The sequence below is a fragment of the Electrona antarctica genome, assembly GCF_951216825.1.
Source record: "Electrona antarctica genome assembly, chromosome: 10".
Taxonomy (NCBI): domain Eukaryota; kingdom Metazoa; phylum Chordata; class Actinopteri; order Myctophiformes; family Myctophidae; genus Electrona; species Electrona antarctica.
In genome coordinates, this window is record NC_136791.1 from 18,473,048 (window position 1) to 18,498,832 (window position 25,785).

At 42.9% G+C, this 25,785-nt stretch overlaps 1 protein-coding gene across 2 annotated transcripts in view; it reads left to right on the forward strand.

Moving 5' to 3' along the window:
• LOC306931686 (protocadherin-15-like) overlaps nt 1–25,785 on the forward strand; it is a gene marked incomplete at its 3' end in the record, with an annotated part of 360,480 nt that overhangs the window by 45,768 nt on the left and 288,927 nt on the right. The gene's annotated exons all lie outside the window — the stretch shown is intronic.

Genomic DNA, 25,785 nt, shown 5'->3' on the forward strand with positions numbered 1-25,785 from the left:
AAAATAGCAGATCTACAGCTAGGTCTGTAGGTAGTAGGTCTGCTATTTTTGAAAAATCGTGAAAATGTGCCTGAAATCATTGGAAATATATTATTTTTGAAAAATCGTGAAAATGTGCCTGAAATCATTGGAAATATATTCTTTTTGAAAAATCGTGAAAATGTGCCTGAAATCATTGGAAATATATTCTTTCAGAGCGAGTTTTTAACTCAAATCTTTGCTACTGGGAGGGTCCCTGGAACAACATATTTTCATATGGGGGTCGGCGGTCAATGTCATACATATTTGGGGTCCTTGACATGAATATGTTTGAGAACGACTGACATAGAAACATGATTTTTTTCAGAAAACTGTCAGGATTTAGAAGACATTTTTTAAATTTCGACGTCAGGTCTAAATGGATTAATAATCATCGTTTAATAGTTTTCTGCTGTTTTCTGGGCTTTTCAATAAATAGCAGATCTTTAAGGGAAAAATGACTTTTTCCTCTATTGATTACTCACCCCATGGAGACTTGAATTGATTTTTTGTCACATTCCTAAGCCACTAATTTGATGACCCCTGTTGGTCTCCCACTTCTCTAGAATGCATTAAATGGAATTATTAAGTTCTGCTGCGGTTGTAATCATTTAATAGTTTTCTGCCAAAGGAAGCGGTGTGTGAATGAATTCAGTAATGTGCTGCATACAACTACATAGAGCACAAAGAAAAGTCATCCCAGGATAATGTAATATGGAGGATTTATTTATGTTTCTTAACAAAATGAATAGCCTCCCAAATGAGCAACGTTAATGGATTATATGTATTAGTGAATGTAAAAAAAGCTGTCTTATTATTCCAAGACGAGGGCACTGTTCTGGCCCTACGATTTAATGTTATGTATACAATCTTGAGTTTAATGAGAGCCGAGATTATTTTTGGTCATTGTCCGTGATGTATAGTCCAATATAAAATGATTAAGTCCGTCGCTGGACGCACAGTTGTACTGCTGCCAAGCATTTACAAAAGGCTTTGATACAAATGCCATTTGGAGGTCAGGGAAAAAAAATCAATTTGATTTGATCGAATAAGAGGGACTGTAAAGATATCACTGTCACGCGGGGCTTTGAATATTCCGGATGGTTCTCCAATGCAAATGGCTTTGCTCTCACAAGCGAGGCTTTTAAGAGTTCCCCCGAAATAGTGCTCTGAAGACATTATTGAAAAGGGGAGTGCATACATCCGCCTATCTCCAACAGTCCAGTGATCTCGCAAAGAGGATTCGTCTTGTAGTTCCATGTGCAAACTTCCCACATTACAGAGAGGAAGATTTAAGCATATTGCTTCGACTCGTGTGTGTGTGTGTGTGTGTGTGTGTGTGTGTGTGTGTGTGTGTGTGTGTGTGTGTGTGTGTGTGTGTGTGTGTGTGTGTGTGTGTGTGTGTGTGTGTGTGTGTGTGTGTGTGTGTGTGTGTGTGTGTGTGTGTGTGTGTGTGTGTGTGTGTGTGTGTGTGTGTGTGTGTGTGTGTGTGTGTGTGTGTGTGTGTGTGTGTGTGTGTGTGTGTGTGTGTGTGTGTGTGTGCTAGTCCTCACAAGAGCATAATATTAATAATCACATTTGCGGAATGTTGTGAGATTGATTGTATGTTGTCTGTTTTTGGTGTGGCACCGTCTTTTATAATGAAGTACAATTCTGGCTTTACCTCCTAAAATGAAGCCAGTTCTTTAATATTGAAGCCAGACTCCCTTTATCCTTTGCCAGGTCCATTTGCGTTTCTTGCCAAGCTCTCGAGCCATTTCTCAAGGCTTGTTTTGTTTGTGCTTGTGTGCGTGCGTTACGTTGACAGTCCTATACTACAGTAAGATACAGAGATAGAGCCACGCTTTTAGCCCACACGTGACAACGCTGTACTGTACATGTACTTTACTCGACTCAGGTCAGCGTTCACACACTGTACCTTTCAAACTGTCATGTTATCTCATGCTCTCCTTACAGCCTATGTGTCTCTCTGTTCCCTTCTCTCTCTCTCACCCGCCTCCTGTTCCTCTCCTTTCATCCTCATTATTCTTCCGTTCTTGATTTCTTTCCAGGTTCACTTAGGTGTGAAACAATGCAATAAATCTGTGTAATCCTGTGCCATGGCTTTATTCATATCAAAGAGATAGAGGTCTTTCTTTCTTTCTTTCTTTCTTTTGATTTTCGGGATGGTGCAGAAACTGTCTGGCTAGAACAGGGGTTCTTTACCTTTTCAGGCCGAGGCATGGCATGGAGGTGATCACTGATCAGCCTGTGGCACTGTTGAGGTGTTATGGAAAGGTTTGCTTTGATACTACCATAAACTCATTTGTTGAGTCTTATGTCTGGCTGCGTGGCGTTAGTTCAACCATTACTAACCTTACTAACCCTATCTCTAACCCTAACCTAAACATAACCGCAAGCACGGAGCAGCGCATGTTCGCCAACCTTAACGCATGGTCGCCAACCTTAACGCATGTTCGCCAACCTTAATGCATGTTCGTCAACCTTAATGCATGTTCGCCAAGTAGTAGTAGCCTTGCCGAGCCATGAGGCCCATAGGGCAGGAGCCTATCTCCTGTTTCTGTAGCATGAGGCAGCTTGATGTACAAGTACACCCCCTGGACATGACGCTAGTATGTCGCAGGGACTTAACCCCAATCCAACCCTTGATGCTGAGTGTCAAGCAGGGAGGCACAGGGTCCCATTTTTAGAGTCTTTGGTATGACCCGGCCGGGGGTTGAACCCCGACCTCCCAGTCTCAGGGCGGACACTCTAACCACAAGGCCACTGAGCTGGTGCATGTTCGCCAACCTTAACGCATATTCGCCAACTTTAACGCATGTTCACCAACCTTAATGCATGGTCGCCAACCTTAACGCATGTTCGCCAACCTTAACGCATATTCGCCAACCTTAATGCATGGTCGCCAACCTTAACGCATGTTCGCCAACCTTAACGCATATTCGCCAACCTTAATGCGGGTCGCCAACCTTAATGCATGTTCGCCAACCTTAATGCATGGTCGCCAACCTTAATGCATGGTCGCCAACCTTAATGTCATGTTCGCCAACCTTAATGCATGTTCGCCAACCTTAATGCATGTTCGCCAACCTTAATGCATGTTCGCCAACCTAATGTCATGTTCGCCAACCTTAATGCATGTTCGCCAACCTTAATGCATGTTCGCCAACCTTAATGCATGTTCGCCAACCTTAATGCATGTTCGCCAACCTTAATGCATGTTCGCCAACCTTAATGTCATGTTCGCCAACCTTAATGCATGGTCGCCAACCTTAATGTCATGTTCGCCAACCTTAATGCATGGTCGCCAACCTTAATACATGTTCGCCAACCTTAATGCATGTTCGCCAACCTTAATGCATGGTCGCCAACCTTAATGCATGTTCGCCAACCTTAATACATGTTCGCCAACCTTAATGCATGTTCGCCAACCTTAATGCATGTTCGCCAACCTTAATGCATGTTCGCCAACCTTAATGCATGGTCGCCAACCTTAATGCATGTTCGCCAACCTTAATGCATGGTCGCCAACCTTAATGCATGGTCGCCAACCTTAATACATGTTCGCCAACCTTAATGCATGGTCGCCAACCTTAATGCATGTTCGCCAACCTTAATACATGTTCGCCAACCTTAATGCATGTTCGCCAACCTTAATACATGTTCGCCAACCTTAATGCATGTTCGCCAACCTTAATGCATGTTCGCCAACCTTAATGCATGGTCGCCAACCTTAATGCATGTTCGCCAACCTTAATGCATGGTCGCCAACCTTAATGCATGGTCGCCAACCTTAACAGTTTGACTCCATAAAACGCTTTACCCGCTATTTAATCAAATATTCTACGCTGCCGAGATTGTTTTATTACCTTTAGAGCATACGCTGAAGTATTTGCAGCTTTCAACAACGAAAATCCGGACAATGCGGAACCAAACTACAGTGCAGAGCAAGTTGTAGTCCAAACAAACCCACTTGCATTGGGCTCAATTTCCCAGAAGCCCTAGCAGCCCAGATGATGACTTGATTTCCGGTTTCGTCATCATAACTTGACGGCCTCGTCATCAGGTCCTGTTTCTTTTTAATTATTTTAAAACGGCGAATTAAACGCATTCAACAAATGTCGGGTATAGCGTTTTACTCGCGGTGGAACACTGGATTAAACAATTAGCGGCCGTTGTGTTAATGCATGGTCGCCAACCTTAATGCATGGTCGAACTAACGGGAGGTCGACCCCTCCAAATGATTTGTACCCCCAGGTTGTGAACCAGTGGTTCTGAAAGTGGGGTCTAGGGACCCTCAGCTCATTCATAGTCATTGGTGATGTGGCATTAATACTATAGAGCGTCGCAGTCCCGCCCCCTTTCAGAACCACGAGTGGCCCAGGAAATAATTCCCCGTTCATTTTCCCCATAGGCTTTTCAAAAATAATTTATTTAAGACGTTTATGCCGCGGACAAAACTCAAATAATTAGTAAGAAGAAAAACAAAACAAAGTGTTGTACCCTGCCTTTTTTTTCTTCTTTCTAATTTGAAATGCTCAAAACATTGTTTATTGTCATGATTTGTCACGAGCTGAGTTGGCTTTGTCCGCGGCGTAAACGAGGCTATAGTATGCATATCACTGTAGCCCAATTTAAAACGGAATGATGAAGGGTGGAAATTATCCCACTACACTCAGACACTGTTGAATGTTTTCATTTGACAGTTTTAAGATGTAGGCTATTCTATTTAGGGGGGTGGATTCAAGCTAATTAGAGAGATAACGGATAGGCTAATTCAGTCTGATGGTCTCAATTGCACAGTATAGTGCAGCCATGCCGGCAGTGGTGTAGTAAGTACATGCACAGTAAAAGTACAGATTTGAGGAATTTCTACTTTACTGAAGTATTTTAAAATGTCAGTACTTTCCTTCTACTAATATTGTACTTGTACTCCACTACAATTATTTGAAATTGTACTATTTACTTTTGTAGATTTTGATTATCATTACAAAACATATTTTGGCCATTTAAAAATAGCTGATCTACAAGCTCACAATGCGTCGTGATGTGACACATTGTGAGCTTGCAGATATGCTATATAAAAAACAATATATTTACATTTGAAAACTTGTAAAATGGAAAATTCTACATTGTGAGTAGATTCTACTTTCGGTACTTTAGAATACATTTTGATAGTAATACTGTGGCACTTTCACTTTCACACAGTATTTCTACATTGCACTATATCAGGGTTCCCCAATTAATTTTCATCGGGGGCCATATTTTGACTAGGGTACCAGGCTGGGGGCCGAGTCTGCACGCGCGAGGTTGAGGTCTTGCCCTGAAAATGTATTTTCAGGGCAAGACCCCATTTGAAAAGGATGCCCAGTTTGACATGCATAGGCTACTGACCCCCATTTAACGCCATTTATATCTGGGGACCCCCCCAAAAAAAGGGGGGCGCTCCGCGGGCCGCAAATGGCCTCGCGGGCCGCCTATTGGGGAACCCTGCACTATATTGATACGTGTACTTAAAGTAAAACATCAGAGTACTTTTTCCCACCACTGTATGCCGTTTACTAGACTCTGTATCTCTGTCTTTCGGGAGTCTTTCCTCTGGCTCCGGATGGTTTCCTTTTGGCACTGAGAGATGAATCACCTCAGATGAATCACGCGCCAGCCCTCTGAAGGTGAACGGGCACTTTGCCGTTTGCTTTTTGGACCGGAGCTCCGCCGCTCACCGGCTCTGAGCATATTAACAGATAAGTGTGTGTCGTGTTGAGTCACCAAAACCACTGACCGCCAATAACAATGGCTTTGAAACTCTGCGTCGCCTTGTTCTGGAACATGGCTCTGTGGCTACTTTTTTTTTGCACCCTGAAAGGTTTCGTCTTCGAATAAACATCACCACATCCTATGCCACCAAAATGTGGAACGCCCTACCAACTGTCATTAAGACATGCGAATCCCTTGAACCGCTCTCAAAGGGCACCTACGGATGGCTGCAATTCGAAACTGGCCCCCGTAAAATCTGAATCCCCCCCCGCCCCCCCCTTTTTTCCCCTCACTGTATATATTTCTTTTCCCTTTTTACCTCCTTTATGATGAATTCCTGTTCTGTCTATAGAAGTGTCTATTTGTACGTCTCTAAATGTTTTGATGATTTGAACATGGTGGACCCTATTGGAAACAAGTGTAATGCTTAATTGGGTCGTCCACTCACAGTTAACAGCCTTTGTATTGAGTTTGTGCTTGAAATGTACTGTAATTCTGCAAACTGTTAATAAATTCTTCAATCAATCAATCAATCAAACCACCTGTGCTCTTCCTTGGTGCTGAGCAACTGTACATAAGCCTGTAATTCCCAGCTTCATATATAGTTGGCTTTGCTGCACGCACGCACGCACGCGCACACACACTCACACACAGGCACACACAGTCACACACAGCAGCTTAATTTAATATGCTCAGTCAACCCCAGAAAAAACAAAGAACGGTGTGCTGAAGGTGTGAACTGTGTGGGTGTGTGTGTGTGTGTGTGTGTGTGTGTGTTTGTGTGTTTGTGTGTCTTTGCTGTGTGCGTGGGCATGAACACCCACGTGTGTGCTTGTGTGGGCGTCAAGCTATACTGTATATCGCATTTCTCGGTTGGAATCCTTGTATATCCAAGACTGGTTACTTTCCTGGATTAAAGTCCCAAAACACCAAACAAAGTAGCAGATTTACAAGCTCAACACGCGTTGCACGTTTTGCACGTATGGATCCTCTACCTTTGATGCTTGTGTGAGACGCTGTAGTGTGATCAAAAAACTAAAAGTTAAACTAACTAACTTAAAATATGGAGATGAGAGGTTTCCACCCGACGGCAATGAAATACTCTAAGCTGAAACGCACTTTTCTTTTACAGTGCAACTGATTGGTTGTTTCTATTCAGAATATAGGTCAGCAGGTCAGGCACAGTGCCAGGGTGTGGGTGTGGATGTAGATGTGGGTGGGCCCATGCAGCCAGGCTGATCCTAGGCCCACCTACAGTACAGCGGTGCTGCCTGCAGCTGCTGCAGGTTTGGTTCTTTAGTTCTTTCTTTTTTCTTTGGCACAACTGGATGAATTTTCAGTGCTCTTCTCTCCCCTTGTGCAGCTATGAAGATTAAAGACAAACTAGGTTCATGAAAAATTGATGATTACCAGATTTTGGAACAGCCATGTACAGCAGATCTAACTCGTCTGGTTCTCAACGTGGGGTCCGGGGACCCCCAGGGTAGAGCCCTGCACGGGAGTGATTTATTGATCCCGTTCCCGCCCGCTCCCGTTGAATTTCAGACCAATCCCGCCCGCGCCCGCAATGATTTTATTTTTGACCGCCCGCAGTTTGAGCAGGCGTGCATGCACGAGAGAGGAGTTGTGTGTGAGGAGATGGTCACAGATAGAGGGAAAGTGTTATATTAGGCCTATTATTTATGCTATACATATTATTATTGTCAGTCTCACAGACATTGCGCAGCAGCCCGCACATGCATGCTGGGGGGGGGGGAGGAGAGAGGAGAGAGAGAGAGAGAGAGACCAAATATACTCATCGTTGTGTTCTGTTTCACATTATTGCTGAGTGAGTGACGCACACGGGGAAAAGCAACAAGGGGTTTAGAAGCGAAAATGTCCATTGTGGGAAAAAGGAACGCGATCCACGCATGCACTTCTCAGAGTGATTAGCCTACTAATGATTGACAGGTGCGGCCACTTTAGGAGCGTGCCTGATGATGTCTGTTGGAGAGAGAGTGAGACTGACTCCATGGTGCTTGTCCAGCGCATGGAAATTATACGTTCTCATCAGACATTTATATTTTTCTAAACTCTAGGCTATATAAGCTCTGTATCTGGTTAATTGCGGGAGGATGCGGGATTCACGGCGGCCTGCTGTTTTTTTTTTGACCGCCAAGCTCACAGCGTGGCACTTAGTGCCACTCTGCAAGCTTGTAAATCTGCTGTTTTTGACATTTATTTTAAATCTCAATGTTTGGAAAATCTTGAACCATTTTGATTTCTTTTTAGACAAATCTTCTCTTCTGGGGTCCCTGGCACAAAAGATTTTCAAATGGGAGTCTATTTATCAATTTGCAGGTTGGTATGAAAAGGTTTGAGAAAACAAACTCTAACTCATGTGCTTTTAGATCTGTAACTGTATCTTTTAACTGTGCTGCTTCTGGTGACTGGATTTCCCTCGCTTTCCCTTCGGATCAATACAAGTCGTATCTTATCTTAACCCTTCAGTTGACTGACTGTGATCTGATCTACAACTGGAATACAATCTATACTCTTGGCCACATGGCCTTGTTGTTAGGGGAGAGGTCAGGGTTTCAATCCCCCAGACTGTTAGAAATGGGACCCAATACCTCTCTGCTTGGCACTCGCCATCAAGGGTTGGATTGAGGGTACAAGTCCCTGTGACATAGTATGGGGTGTACTTATACATCATGGTACTAAGCTGCCACACGCTACACAGTAACAGCAGATAGGCTCCTGCCCATAGATTATCTAAAGGGACGGACTGCCCCGCCCCCAGCAATTCATTTCAATGAAAGTTGCTCAGTGGCGTTTGAAGCACCCGGGAGAACCCTCTACTTCTTAATTTAACTTGATTATTGCACCAAATCTTGGTGCCCTCCTTCCTTCAGTCGACCGGGGGCCCATGCTTGGTACCCTCCTCCCTTCAGTTGACCGGAGGCCCATGCTTGGTGCCCTCCTTCCTTCAGTTGACCGGGGGTCCATGCTTGGTACCCTCCTCCCTTCAGTTGACCGGGGGCCCATGCTTGGTGCCCTCCTTCCTTCAGTTGACCGGGGGTCCATGCTTGGTACCCTCCTTCCTTCAGTTGACCGGGGGCCCATGCTTGGTGCCCTCCTTCCTTCAGTTGACCGGGGGTCCTTCCTTCAGTTGACCGGGGGTCCATGCTTGGTGCCCTCCTTCCTTCAGTTGACCGGGGGTCCTTCCTTCAGTTGACCGGGGGTCCATGCTTGGTGCCCTCCTTCCTTCAGTTGACCGGGGGTCCTTCCTTCAGTTGACCGGGGGCCCATGCTTGGTGCCCTCCTTCCTTCAGTTGACCGGGGGTCCTTCCTTCAGTTGACCGGGGGTCCATGCTTGGTGCCCTCCTTCCTTCAGTTGACCGGGGGTCCATGCTTGGTACCCTCCTTCCTTCAGTTGACCGGGGGTCCATGCTTGGTGCCCTCCTTCCTTCAGTTGACCGGGGGTCCATGCTTGGTGCCCTCCTTCCTTCAGTTGACCGGGGGTCCTTCCTTCAGTTGACCGGGGGTCCATGCTTGGTACCCTCCTTCCTTCAGTTGACCGGGGGGTCCATGCTCGTTACCCTCCCTTCAGTTGACCGGGGGCCCATGCTTGGTGCCCTCCATCCTTCAGTTGACCGGGGGCCCATGCTTGGTGCCCTCCTTCCTTCAGTTGACCGGGGGTCCATGCTTGGTGCCCTCCTTCCTTCAGTTGACCGGGGGTCCATGCTTGGTGCCCTCCTTCCTTCAGTTGACCGGGGGTCCATGCTTGGTGCCCTCCTTCCTTCAGTTGACCGGGGGCCCATGCTTGGTGCCCTCCTTCCTTCAGTTGACCGGGGGTCTATGCTTGGTGCCCTCCTTCCTTCAGTTGACCGGGGGTCTATGCTTGGTGCCCTCCTTCCTTCAGTTGACCGGGGGTCCATGCTTGGTACCCTCCTTCCTTCTCTCTGCACCAACTCTCTTCGCCGGAAATAGCCGCCCGATATGGTTGCTTGGTGAAGCTTGTAGATGGGCTATTTTTGTCAAATGTTCACCTATTATGACAAGCCCAGAATAGGGCCGCTAGGGTTCCATCATGTGCTTAACCCATTTAGGCCTGACGTCAAAATAAAAAAAATGTCAATTTTCTGAAAAACCCCATGTCACTGGTTCATTGAGAACCCCAAAAATTATAATGTGCCGCCGACCCCATCTGAAAATATGTCATTCCAGGGACCCCCCAGAAGCAAAGATTTGAGTTAAAAACGTTCGCTCTGAAAGAATATATATTCAAAGATTTGACAATTTAACGATTAAAAACATAGCAGATCTACAAGCTCTCGTGCCGCGCTACGAGCTTGTAGATCTGCTGTTTTTCAATAGCTAAAGTATAACATAATGCTTAAAACACCAAAAGGGGTTCCCGCCCAAAATGGGTTAAAGGCAGGCAGTGTGAGGAAGCAGCCGCCGTGACGATGTCATTTATCCATTTTATCCATTATGTGCCATTAGAGACTCAATTCAGAACTTGAACGGGCTGCTGCTCCTTCGAGGGATTCCTTTTAGTTTAAAGCCAAATGAAACATTCCATCAGTTTCGACCATGTGCATGAATTAATCCCACGTTGATCATTTTGAAACGTTGTGCAAAAACTCCAAATGACTTTGTTCTTCTGAAAATGTGTTTTATAATTGCCAATATATTTCAGGATAATGCAATTTGTAAAATAAATTAACTAAGAGAGGTTTTGCAAAGACTAAACGTATTAACATTTATTATTATATATACCTGTATAGATTAATTCGTCTTTTAGCATGCTGCTCACATGATACCATTGTCCTGGTCAAAACGCCCCTCAAAAAAATCACACCCGTTATTATTACAATTTGCGTCCTCAACTTCATCTTCAATGTTTGTGTTTACACAATGTTTGTTCTTACACAAACACTCAAAGCGTGTGTGTGTGTGTGTGTGTGTGTGTGTGTGTGTGTGTGTGTGTGTGTGTGTGTGTGTGTGTGTCCACCCTCAAAGCTGGACATAGAAGGGTCTAGCGCCCCTCAATAATATTAGATGGGTTGGCTCCGGAGATGCCTGCTTCAAATGTCACCACAACCCTGGTTGCCCAGCAGGGAACTAAGCACGTCGTGATGGCTGACGTGATGTCGCCAGACAGACGTAACCCCATATGTATAGCTCTGTATCACTATTTAACACTACTTCTCACTGAATAAACACATTAGAGCAAGCAAAAAGTTTCCTCTTCGGTTAGTGAATATACTGTCAGATAGATATGGACTGGGACCTATCAGCTGGGAAAAGGAGCACTCCAGTGTGTCCTTACCATAGAAATGTATCCATGACTGGCACTGGCACCTCCAAAAACACTTTGTGTGGGTGACACACCCCCTAATAGAGCGCTGAAGTCCTGATGTCACTCGCTCATCCCCTGGTTCTGCCTGGTTCACGGAAGTAATTTCTCTATTAGTCCAGCTGCTTAGCTCCAATATATAAAGGGATCGTTCAGTTTGTGATAAAAGCATGACATTTGGTACACATATAGCCAAAGGCATCCCAAACATAATTGGAGGTGGAGGCATCCTGAATTGTCAACATGGCACCCATGGCAGCCATTTTTCAAAATGCCACCATTGACATCCTATTATAAGGCAATATTTTCTAAATTTCCTTATGCTTTAAGTAGCATGTGACATATCAAACTAGGGGGGTTTCATGATGCTGAATCCATTCCAAGCATTAGTTTTGCATAAAAACACTCATTGGGCTAAATTTGGCGATAGCAACTTGCCCAACTGTGCTGATGTCAACACATTTGGGCAAGTTGCTATGGCCAGATTTAGGCCAAATTTGGCCAATTAGCCCAAACTAATGCTTGAATGTATTCAGCATCATGAAAACCCCCTAGTTTGATATGTCACATGCTACTTAAAGCATAAGGAAATTTAGAAAATATTGCCTTATAATAGGATGTCAATGGTGGCATTTTGAAAAATGGCTGCCATGGGTGCCATGTTGACAATTCAGGATGCCTCCACCTCCAATTATGTTTGGGATGCCTTTGGCTATATGTGTACCAAATGTCATGCTTTTATCACAAACTGAACGATTGTTATGGACCATGCTGCACTATATGGAGAATAACATGGGGTCATCTTAAAATTGTTTCATATAAGCATTGTGGTCCAAAAATAAACAAGCTGTCTCGGCGTTATTGTCAGGGAGGTATCTCTGTATCGTTTACGACAGTCAGTCACTCATATAGTCTGTTTCTAGCGAAAATTTAACTAATTCAGTAGCAGTAACAATAGTGTTTTCTCTCAGTCAGTTGATTTTTCATATCCATATGAGTGAAACGGCCTGGGATGACATGTTTATATCTTTGAAACAGTTATTATATGAGGCTATCTAAAATCCCACTATGGGGATTACAATTAAAATAAAACGTACATGAACCCATGGACTTGCGTCCTCTACCCATATTGACGTCAGACTGTGCTCTATAAGATGGCTTTCTTCCTGTTCATTATGCATGCACGGGCTGGGCTGCACAATGCCTGTCGTTTTGATTTAGTTGCACAAACGGATAATTACACCAGGGTCAGGTAGGAACGACTTGGTAGTTGAGCTTTATGTCGTGTCACCGCTGTCACGCGCCTAAAATAGCAGACCTGTAAGCGTGTGAGCTAGATTTGGCCACTGTGGTGCAACGTTTAAATGAGCCTTAACTGTCAGTACATGTGTCCCATAGTCCCTCAATTACACACAAACATGTGCATCTGTTGAATTGATAAACATGCTTGTTTTGCTTACTGTTAGATACTGTATGTATTGTGTACTTGATACACCATACAGTATACCCTTTTCAAATCTGGCTATTTTCAAAAAGATGGGGTTAAAGTGGAACTTTATGCTGATTTTGATCTATATTAATTTATATTAACTCAGTTTGATGGGGACTCCCTGGAACCCCCTCAAGGACGGTCCCCCGACCCCCACTTTGTGTGAGAGAGAGAGAGAGCGCCACTATTATTGTTTATTGTCACTCCCCCTCCCCGCCGGGGAATATAAATCTGTCTGGTCCGCCATTCTCAAGGCGCCCGCGGGCAGGATAAAAACATAACAGCAGCAGACGTAGAAGTTAATTTGAAGGGTGGGAATGATGATGATGATCTTGGTGTTTGGGCAGAGAACCGTAGCATCTATCTGGAAACGGCTGTTGACACGGTCACTTAACCACTTAAACCCTGATGTTTGACCAGAGTCCCTCAGGGCTCTATACTAGAGCGTTTTTTTTCTCTATTTTTTCCTGTCATTTCGCTGAATATAGCCTGTCTGCTATTTTCTGCAAAAGTCTTCCCAACAATGAGGATGCTGGGGTAAGTGGGTAACCAGAAGATGTAAAAAAAAAAGTCTGGCCCGGGCCAACTATCATTTGGATTCAATCAAAGCCATCATGTCTTCTTTGGAAAAGCATTTTGTGCAGTGGTAATAGCAGATCTACAAGCTCACAGCGTGTTGCAGCACGACACGTTGCCTTGTAGATCAAATATGTTCGCTTATTTGTTATTTTAAGATCAAATAATTTATGAACTGGTCATACTGTACTGTTATGTAGCAATAGCATAAAGAGTATTTGAATCGGTCAATGGGATACATGTTCAGGTCATTGACCATCTTCCATAAAACCATTTCATAAAGGCAATCCACAGTTGCATCAACTGTCAATGGTAAAACCTAAACATAATTCTAATAAACAAAATGTTTCAGTCATTATTCCACGCCGCCTCCTCCTCCTCGTCTGATCGTGGCTGTCATCCACTTAAACGTTCTCCGCTTCCCCCTCTGGGATCATCATCAGCGTGTCCAGATGCTCTCTCAGCTTCCAGTGCTGGAAAGTAACTAAGTGCATTTACTCAAGTACTGTACTTAAATACAATGTTGAGGTATTTGTACTTGAGTATTTCCAATACTTTTACTTCTACTCCACTACATCTCAGATCCAAATATTGTACTTTTACTCCACTACATTTATTTGAAAACTGTTACTAGTTACTTTGTAGATTTTGATTATCATTACAAAACATACATTAACCACATCAGCCCCTATACATTTTGGCCATTTGAAAATAGCAGATCTGCAAGTTCAACAATGTGTCGTGATGCGACGCATTGCAAGCTTTCAAAAGATTATTATATTAGACATTCTGCATAATGAGTACTTTCTACTTTTGGTACGTTAAGTACATTTTGAAGGCAATACTTTTGTATTTTATCTCGAGTACATTTTGAATTCCGGACTTTTACTTGTAACAGAGTATTTCTATATAGCAGTATTACTATATGGTGGTCCACGCTAGCGCTGTTCAGCGTGCATCACTGTCGTCCCCCATGGTTGGCCACCAGCTGCAGAACGGCCCGCAGATTAAGAGAAAATGTTAATGAAAGGTCAAGCCTCAATCTGGAGCACGTCAGACAAACGCTAACCACGCGCGCACACACACGCACGCATACACACATCCAGATCTGTTGCTTGTCAAATCCAGGTCATGGAGACACACACACACACACACACACACACACACACACACACAGACAGTATATGACAGCGTAACCCCCTGAGCCATATATACTTAGGCGTGCGACGAACGGGGGAAATAGCCGGTCTGCATGCTCACAACGCACTGCCTGTGAGCATGTTGCGTCATTCTCCGCCGACAACGATATGCCCAAAACCTTCAACTCTAGATTGCAAATTGGCTTTGACTTCTCAAATCAAATACTGGAGCACTCAAACTGGTCTGCATGTATTTATTATTTAGCAGGGGTGCAAAAATAATAAATAGGCTACATGCAGAGACCAGTCGAGTGCAGCAGTGTTTTATTTGAATAGTCTCTCCTGAAGTGCCCAGCTAATATTCTGTTGAGCACCGACAAGCCCTTCTGCTGGCTGAAGAAGCACGTTGGACTTTTCTTTGTGCCCATAATATGCACAGTGAAATCGGTTAATGTCTAAGGTCAAGTTTTCTCTCTAACCCCCCCGCCCCCCCATCTCCTCTACAATCAACCCCGTACATTGCTTTGCTTCTCTTCTCTTTTTTTCTCCTCTCCCACTGAAGCCACATTTGGTGGCAGTCGAGCGGGAACCTTGTATCTCCATATTTCACCCTTCTTCGCCATACTACAGTGTCACACAAATATAGACGAGCAATAATAGAAAGTGGTTTTAGTATGTCTCTGTGGGTTTGATAAATATTGTACTAATGCAATAAAGTACAGTATTAACAAGAGGCTTGTGTTCTCAAACTTTGGGGATGTATTTGCCCGTGGACCCTCATCTGAAAATGTTTTGTGCCAGAGAGAGCCCCAGAAAATAAGCACTTTCAAGAATAAAAAAATATCACAGCCGTGTGAAGTGAAGGCAATCGTATTGTCAATGGGAATTTAATTTTGTGTAGGACAAAAATAGCCGAAAAAAAAGTTAGAAAAAATAAGAAGTTAAAACATCTTGTTAAAGCAGCTTGTTATAAAATATGCATAAAGTGGTTTAAATGATTGTGATGCTGTATTAATACCCCACTCGGAGAGCCACGGGACTAAGCAACAACTACATTGGATCCATCGTAACACAGCTTTTTCTTTTTCCTGGAAAAGTAACCATTTTGTGGACATAAAATCAAGGTTTCCTCCACACGGACAGTGACGACAACGCGTTTCTATTTTTGGACTGTGGCGATTGGAGGCCAGATGTGCAGCGGCCCATGGACACTGTTTGTGTTTGTGTCAGGGGCTTGTGTGTCAGGGGCTTGTATCCGTGTGGAAAAAGGCCACTGTTAATGCTAATAAGCATTCCTGCAGGCTGTAATCAGGCTCTGAATGATGTCACTATAGCACTGTAGTAGGCACATTTCTGAACTGCCCACAGGCCCCCTCTGGGACACGGAGTGAGTAGGCAGAAAGGGTGCCATCGTATAATGAGCATGTGTGAGGACCAATTATACGGTCATAGGTTGAAAATGGGTGAAGTGCTCCTTTAACCTCACAGATGGAGACAGCTGGTCACGGACGGAGGGAAAGTGTGGCGAGGAGAGGGACTGGGGATTGTCCCCCAGAGGATTACACTGCAGTAAACCCATCCCCTTCCTCTCTCATTAACTGTTAATAATGATGCTGCAGGGGATCCTGGAGTCATATTTCCACCATTGCCCTGGTATATCATCTGTCGCGTGGGAAGCTCATTATGTACTTTTGATGCTTCTGGTGGAAAGTAACTAGGACCATATACTTAAGTACTGTACTTATAATATTAATAACTTATAAATACTTACTACAATTTTGAGGCATTTCTACTTTACTCAAGTATTTCCAATTTCCAGTACTTTTACTTCTACCCCATTACATCTCAGCTCCAAATATTGTACTTTTACTGCAATTATTTGAAAAGTAAGTACTTTTCTAGATTTTGATTGTTACCGGTATTCCAAACATACATAGGTTACTTTAGACCATTAGAAAATAGCCAAAAGGCCCGGGCGGCTGGCGTAGCTGTCTGGCGTGTGGCGTCTGGGCACCTTGGCTGGTAAGCCAGTCTTGCAGTGTGCCACGGGTTCGACTCCCCATCCCGACGGACTTTGCTGTGTCACCCAGTGGTGTGCTGTGGATTTTTTTCAAGGTTAATGGAGCTGTGTGATAAATCAATTTTTATTTTTCAAGGTTTAAAGAAGAAAAATATAATACACTTAATACACACGCTATCAAAATATTTTGTGATTTCCGTGAAGCCCATTTGCTTTGCTGCCTGCTTTTATACTCTGTCTTATGCTAGCAAGACCATGGGACTCAAAACACTTTAAAGGCGTAGTGAAATGAAAGTTTTTCACACTTTTATACCATATCCGTGGTCATGGGCATACCTAACAATGGATGCCAAAACAATGGGCAAATTCTCATTTCTGTGTGTTTTTATATCAAAAGTCAATATTTTTTTAATTACTTCCTGAAAACGAAAATGTGCTGCGTGATGACGTGTAGAGATACACATCGATAAAAGCCAATAAAAATGAAGCTCACCCGTTTAATTCCCCATATCTGCGCATCCGTCCAGCACAGCTGCTACTGATTACAGAAATCCTCCCTTTTTATTCCCATTCAAGATAACATCCAGACAGTGTATTACTCGGTTTCAACTTAATCATCACGCTAAAATATGTATCTGAAAACATTATAGTGTAGAAATAAGCCACATAACAGTAAACTGGTACAGCTGACCGACTATCTGACTTGTAAACAAACACACACCATGCGCTGCGTATAGCATAGCTACCGTCCTTAGCTACCGTCCCATCGCTCTGATTGGTTCAGAAACTTCAGAGCGGTGTTTCATGTTGAAACCGTCTGAAACTTCAAAATAAAATGCCCACCATTTCCGATCCCCTACACCTTTAAGGTACTTGAGGAAATTGATGGCGAACACTCGCACACCACTTGTTGGCTGCCGGTTTCGGGGAAATAAGGCTGTAAGGATGGCAATGATGCTCAGTCAGTTGATTCACCTGCTTTGATCCGTTCGGGTGTGAAGGCCTTGTTTTGTCTCGTCTGTCTGTTCCTTTCTCCTTTTCTTTTTGTGTTCCTGCTCTTATCCTCTTATCCCCTCCTCGATGATTCAGACCTCACATAGACACAACTACAAAGAGAGGAGAGGACATATATCGTGATGCAGCTCTGTGGGAGAAAGAGACACGTCGTACATTTCTATCCATATATTATATCTCTCATAACATGTTATATCTCTCTCATACCCATTCTATTTTTCTATATTATGCCTATATCTCTCTCATACCTACTCTTTCTATATTATTGACCCTATTCTCGCCAGTGCCTTACCCCTTCCCTATCCTTAAACGTCTTTGCCTTTTTTGAAGTATTTTAATATTATTATTAAAATACTTCAAATATCTACATCGACACATTGTGTCTTGTGCCTTGTAGATTGGCAAACTATTTAAAATGTTTTTCAAAATAGTAAAAAAAAAAGAGAAAAAAATGCAAAGAAGACGAGGTGTAAGGCACTGGCAGAAATGGGGCCCATTATCTGTCATACCCACTCTATCTTTCTATATTGTATCTCTCTCATACCCACTCTATCTGTATAATATCTCTCATACCCACTCTATCTTTCTATATTGTATCTCTCTCATACCACTATCTTTCTATATTGTATCTCTCTCATACCCACTATCTTTCTATATTGTATCTCTCTCATACCACTCTATCTTTCTATATTGTATCTCTCTCATACCCACTATCTTTCTATATTGTATCTCTCTCATACCCACTCTATCCGTATAATATCTCTCATACCCACTCTACCCATATAATATATACAGTATCTCTCATACCCGCTCTATCGTGCTATATTATGTCTCATACCCATTGTATCTCTCATACCCACTCTATGCATATAATATACAGTATCTCTCATACACCTATCTTTCTATATTATAACTCTCATACCCATTCTATCTTTCTATATTATAACTCTCATACCCACTCTATGCATATAATATACAGTATCTCTCATACACCTATCTTTCTATATTATAACTCTCATACCCATTCTATCTTTCTATATTATAACTCTCATACCCACTCTATGCATATAATATACAGTATCTCTCATACACCTATCTTTCTATATTATAACTCTCATACCCATTCTATCTTTCTATATTATAACTCTCATACCCACTCTATGCATATAATATACAGTATCTCTCATACACCTATCTTTCTATATTATAACTCTCATACCCATTCTATCTTTCTATATTATAACTCTCATACCCACTCTATGCATATAATATACAGTATCTCTCATACACCTATCTTTCTATATTATAACTCTCATACCCATTCTATCTTTCTATATTATAACTCTCATACCCACGCTATCTTTCTATATTGTATCTCCCATACCCACTCTATGCATATATATACAGTATCTCTCATACGCTTCTATCTTTCTATATTATATAATAATAATAATAACTTTATTTTTTAGAGCACTTTTCTGGACGAACAAATTCACTAAAAGCAGGGCAATCGAACAAACACCCACTCTAACACCCACTATCTTTATATATCATATCTCTCATATCTCATCTTTCTGTCACACTTCTGTTTGTCTCTTCTTGCCTCGTTGACCTCTATACTCCTGAAAAGAGGGATGGATTCATTCATGATTCATGATGTTGGTAGATGCAGTGCATAGATATGAAGAAAATACATTATGCATACTTTGGCACAATATAAAGTTTATATTGTGCCAATGGAGGCATGTTGATATAGCATACATGGACAACTGGCGGCCCGGGGGCCTCATGCGGCCCCCACCTTCACTTAATGCGGCCCGCAGGTTAATATCAGAATACTGATATGGTTTATTTATTTAGCATGTAGTACAAAAAATATATATTTTTGATTTCAGCTGTTACAATTCCAACAGCTGTTACAATTCCAAACATGACCCGCTAACATAACGTTAACATAACTATAACTACATTCATTTGAAATAAATAAAAATGGGGCAATTTTTTTCAGGATTTCAATTCAAATATAGCAAAAAATAGCTGATCTACAAGCTCAAAACAGGTCGTGGTGTGACGCGCTTTGAGCTTGTAGATCGGCTAGTTTTGCTACGACAGTAATATGCAATGTGGCCCTCTGCACTGAGTGTGGAAATATAGTGGCCCTCGCCATCGTCAACGTTGCCCACCTCTGTGATATAGGCTACGGTAAGGTCAAAGCTAACTTGAATACAGTAGTTATGAGCAATAATGAATGTGCCTTTTTTCTTTTTTGCAATATTAACTCATTGACCACCATCTAGTGGTGACTCAGAGTGGCACAGAGCGCCACACACATAACTTGATGGGCTAGGCTCTTAGATTGAAAGCCGTTTTGGCCGGAAACTCCAATTCAGGAAGTAAAACTCCCCTGCCGCAAATGTCATATAATCCACCCAAAACAAACTTTTTGTAAGCGAGGATCATATCTTTTTGAGAAATGAGGCGCAAATCTAGCTTGTTTTACCCAAAAAGAAGAATCCGAGATGTTAGCGTTCAAAAAGCTGCGTCCGCATAGACTGCATAAGCCAGCGAAATTTCCATTTCATTGTTTTGTTCACTGGACCGCTACCGGAGTGTTATGACCACATACAGGACACAGTTGATCAGCGTAATCAATTCATATTAGAATAGGTGTGAAAGGCCTGGGTCGTGGCTCAGCGGTCCAGGCACCTTGGCCGGTAGTCCAAGCATGGCAGTGTGCCGCGGGTTCGGCTCCCGATCCCGACGGCCTTTACTGCATGTCTTCCCCCCATCTCTCTCCCCATTTCCTGTCAGCCTACTGTCTGTCCCTCTATAAAATAAAAGGCGAATGCCACAAAACAAAAAACATTATTATTAGAACGGGTGTGAAAAGGCGATATCGGGGCCGAGTGCCATTAGAAAACGGGCCTGAAAAGGCGATTTTGACGTTGAATGAATTAACACTTTGACTGATACCACAGACTCCGGCATTCGTCCCTTTACTGCCACCCGGATGCATGGGTCTTAAGTATTAATATCAACATTAGGACATTACGTGTTAATGTAATATCGAAAACACTGCATCCACACTTTTGATTAACCATAAGCCTAACCAAACTGAGTGAGGAGAGATGGAGAACTGGATCAGTGAGACAGATGGATAGACGGGAAGGAGAGCCTGTGTCACCCACGCAATAACCCAACAAAAAAAGAAAAACCTGAACGTGCTGATCTATGCGTTGTTAGCCTAACCCCGGCTAAATCGGGCAAATTGACAACACAGCACGAATAACTTCATTTTTTTCCTGCTTGTGATATACTGTATACAGTATGGAACAAAATATACAAATACTGTAAATAGAATGTGTGCCAAGAAGGTGCCACCCTGTCTCTCAGTTGTTGTTTGTTCTTGTTGTTTTTCTCTTAAGCGGAAACAGGAGGTGGATTTTTCTTTGTGTTGCCATCGGGGCTGAGTTTGCATTTTCTTTGCGATGAAAGATTGAACACCTTTCATTCCTGAGCTCCATGTTGCATTGTATTTGATTAATCATCTAAATTTCCTGTGCACTATACTATTATGCCTTTACACAGAAATGTTTATTGGGCTGCTGCGTCCACTCTTACTTTGTTGGAGTGACTCGAGAAATGACTTAAAAGCAGCATCTTGATCAAATAGTAGGGGAGCCTATCACTTTCCGTGATTTTGGAATGTTAATTTTTGGAGACAGGTATATCTTGATTCTTGGGGTTACCAGAATGCCAAAAAAACATGTCTCCAATTTTTTATGTCAGGTTTAGCATGTTTAATTAGCATAATTAGCTAATAAATTGTCAAAAACGGAAATGGCAATAACTTTGCTTCTAGGTAACTTATAAAGGTGATCTAAGAGTCTGAGTCCATGTTTGTGATGTCCAGAAATGCATCTGTTACCATTGTGAAGTCATACAAGCTTTCCTAATTAGCATAATTCCCATAAATTATGCAAAAACGAGGTGAACATCAGCAAATTGCTGCATGTTTTACTTTTAGTCAACTTTGAAAGCTTCTCACAGACTCCATGTGTATGTTTACAACTCCAGGAATAATTATCATCCTATGAATAAATCATGCAACCTTTTGTCTATGTAATAATTATGTAATAATCACACCAAAACCAGAAATAGCTATATTTCGTTGCTTTAAGTTAATTAATAAATGTGATCTTACAGACAGTAAGTCTGTTTGCATGTCTAGAAAATATTCTCTTTCCATAACTAGGATATGCAACCTTTCCATTATTAGCTTTATATATATATATATATATATATATATATATATATCCCTCATAAAATAAAGAACAATATGAGAAATGGTCACAGAATTATCACATGATTTTTATTCTAATATTTACAGAAAGTTTTGAAAACACATTTAATTGAAGGGTCTTCGTCATCGTCAATCCCCAACAGATGTGCCTTGTTTACATTACCACACACCTCTAATCATCGGCCCTACACATGCACATCTCAGAGCAGTTCAAATTTTGAGATCGACAAGAACAATGTGATATGCACTGTGATTTCTTGCAGACACATTTTATCAGTTGGGTAATGGTGGCTGGGCCGTGGGTATCCCGTGTTGTGACTGGCACCAGTTGATCTCCCTCAGCCTCCCATCCATTTTTAGTTTCTGGTGGCATCTGTGGGTTAGGTACGTGGTCCTGATCCCATACCATTGCCTGATAATATGCATGGGTAATGGCTTGATTTAATGCTGCTTGTGTAGGTGGCAGCTTCTCGGCTTCTAATTGTTTCTTTGTGAATAACCTCCACCTGAGCTCGGATTTGTACCGGGCTCGTACAGCTGGCAAACAAATGCTTCAATCTTTTTTGACAGTTGTACCCTTCCAGCTAAGAGTGTAACTGTCATAGATGGAATGGCATTGGTACAGGCAATGGGAAAGCCACCATGGATCAAGACATGTTCCCAGTAAGCTGACCACTCCATAGCCACACTGGACAGGAAGACCAAAGAACATAGTGAGATCCATGTAGTATTTGACCGACGCCAGGGTGGAAAGCCCCGGGCCCCTACCACTTATCATGTGGAAGACAACACACCGATAGGGAAGTGTCAGAAAAACAGTTCTTGTCAGGTATCAGCACCAAAGATGAGCTGACTGTCTTATCTTGCTAAGAAAGCCCTCCAACACTTCCAGGTGAAACCCAATGTTTTTATAATCACGTCAAGGCAGGCTGTCCACTCAAACTCTATCGATGTAAAACATCTCCACAGCGTACAGGAAGAGGCTGACACAAGGATAATCCTGCACAGCCTGGATGCTGTCCGAAGAGGGGCAACACAGCTCTACATTGAGTCCCCTGACACTGATGTCTTTGTTCTTACAATACGACGGTACCATCAGCTGTGCAAGGACATCTATTTCATCACCGGTGTGGGGAACAAAAAACGTATCATCGCTGGAGCCAGTAGTGCAGGCACTGGGTAAAACGAGGACTTCAGCCTTACCAGGGTTCCATGCCGTCTCTGGAGCTGATCAGACAGCTCCAGGGAATTTAACCTGTTGGCCAGGTCTAAACAGGTGTCCTGTGGAGGTGGTATCTGCAGTTGCTACTGTATATACTATGAGCTACAAAAAGGCTCAGTTCTGACGCAGCACGTACCTAACCCACAGATGCCACCAGCAACTGAATATGGATGGGAGGCTGAGGGAGCTCAACTGGTGCCAGTCACAACACGGGATACCCACGGGCCAGCCACCATTACCCAACTGATCAAATGTGTCTGCAAGAAATCACAGTGCATATCACATTGTTCTTGTCGATCTAAAATTTGAACTGCTCTGAGATGTGCATGTGTGGGGCAGATGATTAGAGGTGTGTGGTAAGCAAGGCACATCTGTTGGGGATTGACGATGACGACGAAGATGGAGACCCTTCAATTTTCAAAACTTTCTGTAAATATTAGAATAAACAATTCTGTGACCATTTCCCATATTGTTCTTTCTTGCGACTGCAGGTCGCCTTTAGGAAATTATGGACGGGCCTGCCCCAAAGTTATTAGTTCTCAACAGGCCCGAAAATTAAATTAGATCTCTATATGGAGCTGACCTGTTCTGACATTCCATATGTTGATCTGACCTCATCAAACCCTGTACACTCAAGACACGCTCCATATATGGCCAGTTCAGAATACATTCCATATGTTGATCTGGCCCCCCATGCCAAAGCACCAGCACTCGCCCAGCAGTCTGTCATGACCCAGGCAGATATGTTGATCTGACCCCCCATTCCAAAGCACCAGCACTCGCCCAGCCCTTTAGTGCGAGGTCGCTTCTAATATTTTCTAGACATGCAAACAGACTTACACTGTCTGTAAGATCATGCGTATTAATTAACTTAAAGCAAAGAAATACAGCTATTTCTGGTTTTGGTGTGATTATTACATAATTATTACATAGACAAAAGGTTGCATGATTTATTCATAGGATGATAATTATTCCTGGAGTTGTAAACATACACTTGAAGTCTGTGAGAAGCTTTCAAAGTTGACTAAAAGTAAAACATGCAGCAATTTGCTGATGTTCACCTCGTTTTTGCATAATGTATGGCAATTATGCTAATTAGGAAAGGTTGTATGACTTCACAATGGTAACAGATGAATATCTGGACATCACAAACATGGACTCAGACTCTTAGATCACCTTTATAAGTTACCTAGAAGCAAAGTTATTGCCATTTCCGTTTTTGACAATTTATTAGCTAATTATGCTAATTAAACATGCTAAACCTGACATAAAAAATTGGAGACATGTTTTTTTGGCATTCTGGTAACCCCAAGAATCAAGATATACCTGTCTCCAAAAATTAACATTCCAAAATCACGGGCATCAAAATTGTATTGATAGGCTCCCCTACTAAAAAGGCTAGTCATCATTCTTCATACACTGTAGATGCTTGGCTTGTGCTTAATTTGCTTTTGAGAATGCATGCTGGGTTTGGGGGAGGGTGAATTAAGGTGAGGGTATATTCTCTGGCAAGCACTCAGCACTGGCTTCATTACTCTTATGAAAAGTGAACAGATTTCCCTTGCTATTTTCAATAAGTGGACTTGCTGCTGTCTGCCTGTGAGCTGTCATTAATCGGCAATGTACTGTATGCCATTGGACAGGTGTGGGTGTGGGCGCGTGTGCGTCTGCCTGCGTGTGTGTGTGTGTGCGCGTCTGCCTGCGTGTGTGTGCGCGTCTGCCTGCGTGTGTGTGTGTGCGTGTCTGCCTGCCTGCCTGCATGTGTGTGTGCCTGCCTGGCCCCAGTGCCGGTCTCTGCTGGACGTGCGTGTCCTAGCATAACTTTTCTGCCCTCCTCCTACCTGGACACAGTGTTGCACTGTGTGAAATAATGCACCCAGAGTCAGCTGGGAGGTTAGCGAGGTGGTGGCCCTGTGTGTCTGGGCAGCCGGGATGTTAGCGAGGTTGCCTCGTGTGATCTGTGTGTCTGGGCAGCCTGCCACCGCCCAGCGATGGGTCATAACTTTAACCCCTGACCCCTGCAGCACTTTAAATTGTCACGGTCAGATCAGCCTCTGGTGGAGCCTTGGCTCTGTGGCTGGCAGTGGACTACTGTTCTTCATCCATGGTCCCCACAGGACTTGTGTGTATGTGTGTGGGGGGGTGTTATGTATGTGGTTTGGTTCAATAATACATTATTTCAATACTGTTATCTTGACAGTGCCTTGTTCCCTTAAGACAGGGGATTACGTCATCACGGAGAGACCATGCCTGTAGCCCTTATGAAAAAGTGTGCTGGTTTAAGTAAAACAATGGATATTCAGTAAACGTTGTTTGAGTCTTTAATTTGCTGTTTATGTAAGTGAACAAACCCCCCTTTCTCCCAAATTTGGTCTAAATCGGCGGTTCTCAAACGTTTTCGTTAACTTAAACCACTTTTCAACCTGGCCTCCCTATTTTTGGTCATGTCAATATAGGTGAACACTGTCAACATTTCCGTCTTGGAATTGGAAAGCTCCCGGTTCGATCCACAGCTCCTCCTGCCTGCATGCTGAAGTGTCCTTGAGCAAGACACATAACCACTAACTAGAGATGTAGCAATTCCATTGTTTCCTTCCCGATAGCAATTCCGATACCCACAACTTGCATATCGGTCGATACCAAGTCGATTCCAGTGTGTCATTTCAACAAATCTGCCTGGGTCTTTTTTATGCTCCTGCCGACAGATTCAGTTGTGATTCAGTTCAGATTCTTTTCTTGAGAGTTTACTCTCGGCTCAATAAGTATTATGCCTCCCTGTCCCCTTTTCATGTATACAATTGTATTAATGCATATTCGTCAAGGCACAATCACCAGAGAAACAAAGTGTCCAAACAGCTGGAAATAAATAAAAAATGACACTTGTGTGAACTGAGTGGTGCAAC